At 46.4% G+C, this 12302-nt stretch overlaps 1 protein-coding gene across 1 annotated transcript in view; it reads right to left on the reverse strand.

Moving 5' to 3' along the window:
• The window catches only part of LOC119851888 (cathelicidin-related peptide Oh-Cath-like), a 141310-nt gene that overhangs the window by 113304 nt on the left and 15704 nt on the right, over window positions 1-12302 (reverse strand). The window lies entirely within an intron of this gene.

Here is a 12302-nt window from a genome sequence, read left to right on the forward strand (position 1 = left end):
GGGTAGGCAATCCTGTCCCTCCTGGGGGAAGCCCTTTTATACCCTGCCTCTTCTGTGTGGGCTAGTGCCTCATTGGTTGCCAGCTTCATCCTCCCTTAACAGATGACTTTTCTCCCTTCATCTTCAGGATGTTTCCATTGGCCACCCTGCTGGGGCAGGCACAGAGGGAGGTTGGTCAGGAGAAAAGGAGGAATTTTTCAAATAAATTGCTGAAATCGTGTGCACCAATTGCAAAACAACCCATAGTGGGGGGTGGCCATAGGCCTCTGTACTGGGAAAGGTACCTCTCTAGGTGTAAGTCAGCATAGATCCATGAAAGCCAAAGCCAATGGAGATAGGGCAACTTATTCCAGCTGAGGATCTGTTGGGCCAGAACCTCAGCTGCTATAAGTTGCCATTGCTCTATCTGTGCTGTCTTCCATCAAGAAAACACCTCTCCCCTAAAGTCCAGGCAACCAGAGCTTTACCTGTCAGCTCTCAGTCCAGAAATCACACAACAAGCATTCCCTTAGAGCCAGTCAGTAAGCACAGGTCGTTGTTTTTGATGGTGCCACCACTAAATCCAAGAGGAAAAGTACAGGGCATCAACAATGGATAACCACACACCAGACTGCTCCTGACTGGCCAACCTGCTCTTTTGTATCCCTAGCAATGGGACTGCCCCATGTCCAATAGGATGGCCCTGTTCCAAAGCTGGAGACATCTCACTATCATGAAGTCTTCCTATGAGTCATCCAAACCCATTCCTTCTTAATGTTATCCCATTGCTCCTAGTCATACCCCATAGCCCCCTTTCCAAATGAATCCCCCTCTCTTTGGGTTAACTCTTTTATAGGCTTCTACTGTTTTTTCCTCATTCTGTATTTATGTTGGCCAATTTTCAGTGCACATAGCTGTGTCCCTACCGAAGCCAATTTCAATTAATTTTGAGAATCAGATTTCATGAGAGACTGTCTCAAACGTGTTATCAACCACTTCCTCTTTATCCACTGGTCCTGCAGTTCTGTCAAGCACAATCAAACTGTCAGACTTCTTTTTGTGTGATTAGAGCATGTTCTCTGTGTCCTCTGAGTGGTGATCTCACAATACTTTCCCTCCTACACAAAATACAGTAAACAGTGTGGACGGTATTCCTGGCTGTAAATTCCCCTTCATCAGGATTCTGCTGTGGGATAAGAACATGAAGTCTCAGGATTCTTTCTTCAGCTCATTTCTTGCACATTCTGGCTGACTGTTTAGCTACGGTTTGGTAATCCAGGCAGGACGGTCGGGGTTTGTAACTGACAATTCCATCCCTCCCTGTGCGGTATGTGAACTAAGTTATTGGGCAACAAAATGGCAAATGAAATTTAATGTGGATAAATGTAAAGTAATGCACATTGGAAAAGATAACCCCAACTATACATACAATATGATGGGGGCTAATTTAGCTACAGCTAATCAGGAAAGAGATCTTGGAGTCATTGTGGATAGTTCTCGGAAGACGTCCATGCAGTGTGCAGCAGCAGTCAAAAAAGCAAATTGGATGTTAGGAATCATTAAAAAGGGATAGAGAATAAGACAGAGAATATCTTATTGCCCTTATATAAATCCATGGTACGCCTACATCTTGAATACTGCATGCAGATGTGGTCTCCTCATTTCAAAAAAGAAATACTGGCATTATATAAGGTTCAGAGAAGGGCAACTAAAATGATTAGGGGGTTGGAACGGGTCCCATATGAGGAGAGATTAAAGAGGCTAGGACTTTTCATCTTGGAAAATAGGAGACTAAGAGGGGATATGATAGAGGTCTATAAAATCATGAGTGATGTGGAGAAAGTGAATAAGGAAAGTTATTTACTTGTTCCCATAATATAAGAACTAGTGGCCACCAAATGACATTAATGGGTAGCAGGTTTAAAACAAATATAAGGAAGTTCTTCTTCACTCTGTGCACAGTCAGCCTATGGAACTCCTTGCCTGAAAAGGTTGTGAAGGCTTGGACTATAACAGGGTGTGGCAGGTTTTGTAACTTGTCTACCCCTTTGATTCTGGAGCGGGGGCAAGGTTAACCTCGCCCCCCGGCTGCTGCACCAGTTCTACAACCTCCCCAGTAGTCAGGGCTGTATGGCCCAATGGCCAGAGTCCCTCTAAATCTTCTTCCCCTGGTGGGATAGCACAGCCTAGTGGCCAGAATCCCTATAGTGCGCTCCCAAAGCAGCATGGCCCAATGGCCAGAGTCTCCCAAAACTCTCTTCCTTTGGTGGGATTGCGTGGCCTAGTGGCCAGAGTCTCTATAGTGCGCTCCTAAAGGGGTGTGGCCTGAGGGCCAGAGTCCCTCTAAGTCCTCTTCCCCTCATAGGATAGTGTGGCCCAGCAGCCAGAGTTCATCTATCTCCTTTGAGGTAAGAGAGGGGTTGGTGAACTATGTCATCACAAAAAAGGGGGGACAGTTTACAGACCCCCAGTAGGGGAGCCTGGGCCCACCCACCTTCACTGGGCTCCAACCCAGGGCCCTATCTTTGACAGTGTGGTCCTCCCCCGGTCAGCGGGGAATCCTACCGCAACACACTGCCCTCAGAGTGGTAGGAGATACCACTCCCTTCCTTTCCTGGGTCACTTCCAACCAGTTCTCCTGATGTAGCAGTCCCTGTGGCATCAGGGTCTTCAGGGTCCTCAGCCCCTGGGGTTCCCTGGGGGTCCCAAAGCTGCCAAACTCTGGTCCCACTTCCTGGCCCCTCGGCTCCTTCCTGTACGAGTTGCCACTGCTCCCCTGGGCTGGAGCCTCCAATGGGTGTCCTCCTTCCTCAGCCACCAGCCCTGACTGAGCAGCTCTGCAGGCTTTTATACTTGACTCTCAGTTGGAGCATGCCCAGCAGAGCCTCAGGGGCGTGGCTTCCTCTGCCAGCAGGGAAGGGTTGCCCCTCTCATTCCCAGTGCAGGGCCAGTCCGCCCCGTCACACAGGGTCTAAAAGAGAACTGGATAAATTCATGGATAAGTCCATTAATGGCTATTAGCCAGGATGGGTAAGGAATGGTGTCCCTAGCCTCTGTCTGTCAGAGGGTGGAGATGGATGGCAGGAGAGAGATCACTAGATCAGTACCTGTTAGGTTCACTCCCTCTGGGGCACCTGGCACTGGCCACTGTTGGTAGACAGGATACTGGGCTGGATACTAGGTTGGATGGACCTTTGGTCTGACCCAGTATGGCCAGTCTTACATTCTTATATGAATTAAAGCTGGTGCTGTGTCACACGGGGTTGGATGGCAGTGCGCTCATACCACTTACTTCTCTATCAGTCAGTTGCTGAAATGCTAGAAATTCTTGATGTGTCCTATAATACTCCCCTATTAACTTAACTGATCCTTGAGTCTTATTATTATTATTTATTATTGTAACACTTTAATCACAAAATCATGTTTTGCCCTGCCGAATTTTCCCCCTCAGCCTAAGGAGTGCTTCTTGCATGTGCCCTCCTGGGGTTTAGGTTAAATGCAGAATTATATTTGATTCAAAGTTCAGATGTTGATGATTGAAACTGGCCAATAGTTTACAAAGTCTGTCAACTCCATGTGTGACTTTTGGCAAGTTACTGTATCTCGATGGGCCTCAGTTCCCCATCTGTGAATAGCGATCCTTTCTTTCTCCCACTCTTCATCTGTATTGCCTGTTTAGATTGAATGCTCATAAGGACAAGGACTCTCCTGTCCTATGTATGTGTACAGCGCTTAGCATAATAGATCTTGGTTGGTATGTGCAGGTGCTAGTGTCATATGAAATAAGATTGAGGTGCACGGCAGTGAAGAATTCAGTCGCCAGTCTTTAGTTTCTGGCGCTCTGTTGAATAGTGGTTGCCCTAAGAGTCCCACTGCAGCTCTGTTGCAGCCCTAAGGTTTAGCAGGGCTCAGCCAAAGGACCTGCAAATGTAACCCACAGATCTCCTGGGTGCCACTAGATGGGACAGAACCCCACACCCAGGAGGTGTGTTTGTTACACAAACATTTGCAGTCTCATTCTTGCAGGTGCATCTGTAACAAGATGTTACTTTTGTATCTGTCAGATTTCTCCATGTTTTCACTTTGCAGCTCTCCAGCACAAACTGGATCACTGACCCCTGTTTATCATACGAATCCTGCTTAATTGAAATCTTGGTTTGCCCTGTGGAGCACAGACTCCTCCGTTTGCAGCACAACCTGGCCTTGGGAAACTGACCAGCATTTATCCCTCATGGATGTCCAAGTCCCTCAAGCAGCCTCTTTCTCCAGATCTCACTGGCTTATCTTCCCTGTATCCCCAGTCCGACAGATCTGGAGGGCAGCTGCCTTTTACATAGCCAGCCAGCACATCTTCCCTGTGTCCCCACTCCCCAGATCCTGGAATCCAGCCTCTCCCTCCAGGGCCAGCCAGCATTGATGCCAATACAATCCTCACTGCTCATAGGGTCCCCACAACGGTGCCATGTAGCAGGCTCCTCCGCAATTCCCCAGCTCTCTTCCCTGGAAGAGCGAGGGAGCTGCCACTACAGGCCTTGAACTCTGTTTCCAAAGTTTGGAGGATCTGGAGCACAGAGATCGAAGCCTCGGATTTCAGGAATCCCCACTTGTTTCCATAGAGCTTTATGTGTCCTCCTGAAGCCTTCAGCTAATGAGAAAACCCTAATTTGCATGAAGTGCTTTTAAGACAGGTTGGTTTAAAGGGGACCATGGGGCCATCCCAATGCAGGCTCGTCTTAAAGGCTGCTCACATCGATGCTGGCTACCAGCCAACTCCAGGCTTCATTCCTGGGTACGGTGCTTGGCGCAATGAGACTCTGATACCGGCACTGAACGGGGGCTGCTGTGATGCAAACCACCGATAATAAATAATTTTGCTGTGAATTTTTCCCTAGAAATGGCTCTTTGGATTTTTCAAATACACTGTGCCCATCACACACACAGTACACATATATCAAAACACTACACACCCAAGGTGACTTGCACGTGTATGTTGTGTCCTGTTGTGTTGGACAGTCTGTGATTTACCTTACAGAGAACTAAAGCGCCTTTCCTTTCTCGGGTTATGCTTTCATTAGAGGAGACAAAGATAAATGGCATATCTGTGCCTGGAACTCCCTGAAATGGAGATTATAATATTTCTCTAGTCCTGGGTTTCTGAAGTGTTGGGAGGGTTAATACTCAATGTCTGAGTACATAAAATGTAATATAATTTCTGCTATTAGAGCAAAGTACTTCGACCTGAAAGAGCTAAGGACTGAGGTTATTTAAAATCGGAGGAGAGGTAGCTCAGTGGTTTGAGCATTGGCTTGCTAAACCCAGCATTGTGAGTTCAGTCCTTGAGGAGGCCATTTAGGGATATGGGGCAAAAATCTTTTGGATGATTTCATTGAGGATTGGTCCTGCTTTAAACAGGGGGTTGGACTAGATCAGTGGTCCCCCACAGTTGCCGGCCACTCTGCTGCCAAAATGCCACTGAGAAGCAGCACAAAGTGTCACCTCCGAAATGCCGCTGAGAAACAGCAATGCTTCTCGGCAGCATTTCAGCAGTGGGATGCCCTGTGGGTGCACAAAAATGCCCTGGCAGGCCCCAGGGCACCCGCAGGGACCGCGTTGGGGACCACTGGACTAGATAATCTCCTGAGGTCCCTTCCAACCCTGATATTCTATGAATCTATATAGCACTGTAACATTATGTCAGTTGCAGATTTGCTTCCCAAATGCTATGGTATTTCTTTTGCAAATGCAGGAAATAAAAGTTAGTTGGGTAAGATCCCCAGCAGTTTGCTCACTGGAATAGGGTTTCCAGTCCATTTCTTTGCTGTGCTAAATAAAACCCCAATGCCACAGTATTGTGCAGACAGACAGACCTTGGTATCTGTGTGGCACCCAATGGTTTCAGTGGGGTCCATGTGGGCACAAAGGTCTGTCCTTTGGAATGACTGCAGATTTGGAGCCTGAAAGTTGGAGCTCTTGCAATGTTCAGACTAGAAATATGGTGCATTTTTAAATAGTGAAGATAATTGACCACAGGAATCACTTATCTGGGGATATGCTGGATTCTCCATCACTTGCAGGCTTTCAGTCAGGATTCGATTTCCTTTCAAAAGAGATGCTCTCGCAGAAATAGAAGTTACAGGCTTGATGCAGAAATGATTGGCTGTGGTTTTTTGGCCTGTTCTGTGTTCTGCAGCAGGTCAGACTATATGACCACAGTGGTCTTGCTGGCCTTCACTATGACTGTATGAAAGCTATGAAAGTTAGCAGCAACGCTTCAATTATACATTTGATGGGGTTCCAAATTCCTTTCTCAGTGAGAGCTTGGAAGCTCCCTCATCTCTGCCCCTCCTTACAATCACATCATTGTTAGCACAAGAACCTTCTTCTCTGCAGCTTCTATCACTTGGACGAGACTTCTTGCTCCTCTCTGTCCATCAGATGATATTTTACATGAAAATTCCAAATCCACTCGGTCCCAGTGCCTCTCACATGTCAAACTCAGTGAGGAGTTTAGTCATATAAAGACACGCAAGTGTTGCACCAAAGTGTGTCTAGCAGTCTCAAATGTATGCTCATAGTGGTCAGTCTGGTCCCCACTCCTCCCAACACACACACACACACACAAACACACACTGTACACACAGCTTTCAGAGTAGCAGCCATGTTAGTCTGAATCTGCAAAAAGAAAAGGAGGACTTGTGGCACCTTAGAGACTAACAAATTTATTTGAGCATAAGCTTTTGTGAGCTACAGCTCACTTCATCAGATGCATGCAGTGGAAAATACAGGAGGGAGATTTTATATACAAAGAGAACATGAAACAATGGGTGTTACCATACGCACTATAACGAGCGTGATCAGGTAAGGTGAGCTATTACCAGCAGGAGAGAAAAAAACCTTCTGTGGTGATAATCAAGGGGGGCCATTTCCACCAGTTGACAAGAATGTCGGAGGAACAGGAGGGGGGAAAAATAAACATGGGGAAATATTTTTATTTTGGGTAATGACATATCCACTCCCAGTCTTTATTCAAGCCTAATTTAATGGTGTCCAGTTTGCAAATTAATTCCAATTCAGCAGTCTCTCGTTGGATCTGTTTGTGAAGTTTTTTTGTTGTAATATTGCAACTTTTAGGTCTGTAATCGAGTGACCAGAGAGATTGAAGTGTTCTCTGACTGGTTTTTGAATGTTATAATTCTTGACGTCTGATTTGTGTCCATTTATTCTTTTACGTAGAGACTGTCTGGTTTGGCCAATGTACATGGCAGAGGGGCATTGCTGGCACATGATGGCATATATCACATTGGTAGATGTGCAGGTGAACGAGCCTCTGATAGTGTGGCTGATGTGTTTAGGCCCTATGATGGTGTCTCCTGAATAGATATGTGGACACAGTTGGCAACAGGCTTTGTTGCAAGGATAGGTTCCTGGGTTAGTGTTTTTGTTGTGTGGTGTATGGTTGCTGGTGAGTATTTTTTTCAGGTTGGGGGGCTGTCTGTAAGCAAGGTAATAGCTCACCTTACCTGATCACTTTCGTTACAGTGTGTATGGTACCCATTGTTTCATGTTCTCTGTGTATATAAAATCTCCCTTCTGTATTTTCCACTGCATGCATCCGATGAAGTGAGCTGAAAGCTTATGCTCGAATAAATTTGTTAGTCTCTAAGGTGCCATAAGTACTCCTGTTCTTTCTGTACACAGAGTCTCACAAGGCAGACATTCCTTCACGAACAATGGGAAAAAATCATACCCTACCTAGGGGATAAATTCCCTGCTGGTAACAGTGCCTCTCGATGTATTGAATTTAATGGAGTTGTGCTTATTTACATCAGGTGAGGTTTCCATTGATTATAACCTGGGTGCCTAGAGATGCAGGTACATTTGTCCCAGGAGGATCGCTAGCTGAGTTGGTGCAGTGAGATATCTACCTGACGGTGAGTATTCCTGACAGGGAGCCACAAGGGCTGTTGACCTCAGGACACTGAAAGCCGTACACTCTTCTGAACATGGGGTGTGCAGCCTAACCCCATGATCCCAGCTGATTTGAATTCCCATCTCTGCTTGCCCTGGCACATTTGCCAACTGGTATTTCCTGCAAAAGGAAGCAACAGCTTTTGGGAAAACCCAAGTGCACAAACAACGAATCCCCCAAGGTCAGAGTAACAATCAGGGATGTCTTAGTGGGGTGACATGATGGCCCTTCCCAGCACTGGATGGGGAGAGGTGAAATGGTCCTGTTGGTGGGTTACTGTGGCCACGACAGCCACCACATTCACTCCTCGGCAGCAGACCCTGAGCTGATGATCCAGAAGAACTGGATGTGACAGCTACTGCAACCCCCTGTAGGATCTTTGGGGACCAAAGCGTTAAATCTAGGAATGGCTTCGGTGTGATTGTGTCCTACTCCCTGGGGGAGGGGTACCAGACCTCCTCCAGGAACTACAAACAGCAAGGGAGGGGGTGATTAAGGCAAGTCACTGAAACTGAACCATTCTAGAAAGGTATCTGCCTCTGGAGAGGTTTGAATAGATTGGTTCAAAACTGGGATTTCCAGAGACAATCAAAGAACGGGCTTTCGGTATAAAAAGGCTGAGTTTAAACTGACACAGATTCTGATCCATCAAACAGACAGGGCCTTCTGTCCAAGGGGGGCCCCAACCTTCATGAAAGTGTTAGAAAGACTTTGGTCCAGTAGGGACCCCATAAGACTGGTGGGTGCTTCCTGGAATGTTTAGTATGTGCTTAAATTATGGGTGCCCAGGAACCAAGGCAGAGCAGGGGGTATCAAAGAGCAGTTAATGCTGAAACTATTCCAGAGCTTAACTATCCTTAGAGTTAGAAAGTATTTCTTAATATCTAATCTAAATCTTACTTACTGCAAATTCTCCAATTTATCAAGATGATTTTGAATTTTAATCCTGTCCTCCAAAGTGCTTGCAACCCCTCTCATCTTGGTGTCATCTGCAAATTTTATAAGCATACTCTCCACTCCATTATCCACATTATTAGTGAAAATATTGAATAGTACCAGACCCAGGACAGATCCCTGGACAACCTCACTAAATACACCCTCCCAGTTTGACAGTGAACATTCATTACTATATTTTCAACCAGTGTTACACCCACTTTATAGTATTTCATCTAGACCACATTTCTCTCATTTGCTTATGCAAATGTCATATGGAACTGTGTCAAATGCTTTACTAAAATCAAGATATAGCACATCTACTGCTTCACTCCATGCACTGGGCCTGAAACCTAACAAAGAAAGAAATTAAGCTGATTTGGCATGATTTGTTCTTGACCAATCCATTTTGTCTACTACTTATTATTCTGTTATACTTTAGGTATTTACAAATGGATTGTTTAATAAATGTTTCAGTAACTTTCCAGGTATCGAAGTTGGGCTGACTGGTCTGTAATTCCTCAGGTCCTCTTTGTTCCCTTTTTTAGAGAGGTACTGTACCATGTTTTCCCTTCTGTAGTCCTCTGGGACCCCACCCATCCTCCAGGAGTTCTGGAAGATAATTGCTACTGGTTCAAAGATTGCTTCAGCTAGTTCCTCAAGTACCCTAGGGTGAATGGCGTCCGGCCTTGCCAACTTGAAAACATCTAACATTTAAATATTCTTTAATCTGTTTTTCCCTATTCTGGCTTGTGTTCCTTCCCCCTTCTTGTTTACCATCTGGTCACAATCAACTCCTTTAGTGAAGACTGAAGTAAAATAGGCATCAAACTCTTCAGCCTTCTTGATGTCCTCGGTTATTAGCTCGCCTTCCCTCTTAAGTAGCAGACCTGCACTTTCCTTCATTTTACCCTTGCTCCTCATGTATTTATAGAACCTCTTCTTATTGCCTGGTATGTCCCTTGCTAGGTGTAACTTATTTTGTGTCTTAGCCTTCCTGGTTTTCTCTCTATACACTTGGGTTGTTCTTTTCTACTCGTCCATAGCAATTTGTCCATGTTTCCACTTTATGATTTTCAGGTCCCTAGAGAGCACCTGATACAGATTTCCTTTCACTAGACTTCCTGTCCCTCATGACTCCAAATTCATAGGGTTTTAAGGCTGGAGCATAAGGGCGGCAGAATCAGGTTTGTTGTCAGGCCAAACAGCTTGAGGGTTTTTAGTCTGGTGGAATTGTACCTTTAATGACCCTGCTGTGGGATTTGGTCCATTTTGGTTTCTGGACTGGGAGGTGGGAAGGGAGCTGTGGGGTCTATTCTCATTATCAACACCTCGCTGAAAGCTGTGCGTGGAGCCTGAACTCTACTGGTGTGTCTGGTTGGGAGAAACCTTGGTGCAGCCCCAGCTTGTTCTTTAGGGGAAATTTCACCCCAAGTCTGCAAAGGGACCTGTGACCATCAAGCCTTTAACATGGGATGCATTCAGTCCCTCCTTGCTGGAGTGTACTAAACCCTCAGGGAGTGATTTCTTTTGGGGTTATGGGGCTACCTGGGTCATCGAACCAACAGGGCAGAGGGTGTTACCCAGTAGTACCCTGGGATTTACCAGTAAATCAGGGAGACTGAGTGAGTCCATGATGGATGTGACTGTTCATACAATCATAGAATCATAGAATATCAGGGTTGTAAGGGACCTCAGGAGGTCATCTAGTCCAACCCCCTGCTCAAAGCAAGACCAATCCCCAACTAAATCATCCCAGCCAGGGTTTTGTCAAGCCTGACCTTAAAAACTTCTAAGGAAGAAGATTCCACCTCCTTAGGTAACGCATTCCAGTGTTTCACCACCCTCCTAGTGAAAAAGTTTTTCCTAATATCCAACCTAAACCTCCCCCACTGCAACTTGAGACCGTTACTCCTTGTTCTGTTAACCCAGTTAAGATCCTCAGTGACTGAAGCCAGGGCTTGTGTGCTAGTTACACCCATTCCCTCTACTGCACCTGAGGCCAATTGGTTCCAAGTGGTGGATGAATGAAAGTCCCAGTCTACAGTCAGGCTTGACAAAGCCCTGGCTGGGATGATTTAGTTGGGGATTGGTCCTGCTTTGAGCAGGGGATTGGACTAGATGACTTCCTGAGGTCCCTTCCAACCCTGATTCTATGAAAGCATTACATGCCCTGGGCCCTAAATTTTCCCAAGTGACTGTTGGTTTTGGATGGCTCAAAATTTGGATGCCCATCGAGAGAGATATTGAAGGGGCCTCATTTTCAGAGGGTGGGGGCTCAGCACTTTCTGAAAACCAGGCCTTTTTGAGGCACCCAAAATCTCTTGTCACTTTTAACAAGTTTGGCTTTAGGGTCTGGATCTCTGTTGCAATAGGGCAGGGGTTGGGTCTCTTTAATGAGGATGGCGTGTGACTTCTAGTCGGGGTCTTTCATTGGCCTGTTGCACAGTCTGGTGACTCACTCTGGTTCATGTCCCTAATCTCCTCCTACAATATGGGAGAAGAGGACAACAGTATAGGTTTGCAGCATGGCAGTTTATTATTCAGAGAGGCCCCGTAGAGCGGCACTGAAACAGGTGCTATGTGGTAGATAGAATCAGACACTCTGAAGCTGTTCAGATTGACTATGAGCCTTGCTTCCAATGGTGCTTCCAGTGGAGGAAAAATGGAGGCACAGCTGGGTCTGGCAGCATTGCCTCACTTTCATCTCCTCTCTTTCTGGATCTTCTTAACTAGTAAGGGCAAGACTGACGTGAATAAAGTTCCAGGCATTTCGACGAATAAACCTACCAACATTTCCTCAGCAGCCCTGTGAGATGACATTAGGCTAGAGGGGAAAGAAGTCAGGGTTAGCAACTCCACACAGACCGAAATTGATCCTGCAGCTCAGAGAATGTTAGTTTGTTCTCTTTTGTATATTGTTGGTTAGCAATGACTAGAGGCCCCACCTTTGATCAGGGCTACAGTTGTTACTATACACACACACACACTGGGAGACCATCTCTACCCCAGGGGCTTACACTCCAGATAAATGGGGGCAAAGGGTGGGACAGTAACAGCGTGACATGCCTGAGGTCCCACAGCTGTTCAGTGGCAGAGCAAAGAGTAGCTCCCTGGGCTCCTGAGTCCCAGTCCAGTGCCTGCTCCCCTGGAGCACATGGCCTCTCCAGAGCAACAGAGAGCATCCGACCAGTGTCACTGCAGGCCTAGGTGGCTACTGGGGGAGAAATGTAGCCTTCAGGAGTGAGTGTTGCCAGTGAGCTCTTGGACAGAGGGTGACATCGCTCTGGGGCTCAGGAAGCGGCAGGCACTTGCCTGCTGGAGAGACAGTGTGCTAGAGTTTCAGAGTAGCCGTGTTAGTCTGTATTCGCAAAAAGAAAAGCATCCGATGAAGTGAGCTGTAGCTCATGAAAGCTTATGC

The sequence above is a fragment of the Dermochelys coriacea genome, chromosome 2, assembly GCF_009764565.3.
Source record: "Dermochelys coriacea isolate rDerCor1 chromosome 2, rDerCor1.pri.v4, whole genome shotgun sequence".
In the NCBI taxonomy this organism is placed as follows: Eukaryota; Metazoa; Chordata; order Testudines; family Dermochelyidae; genus Dermochelys; species Dermochelys coriacea.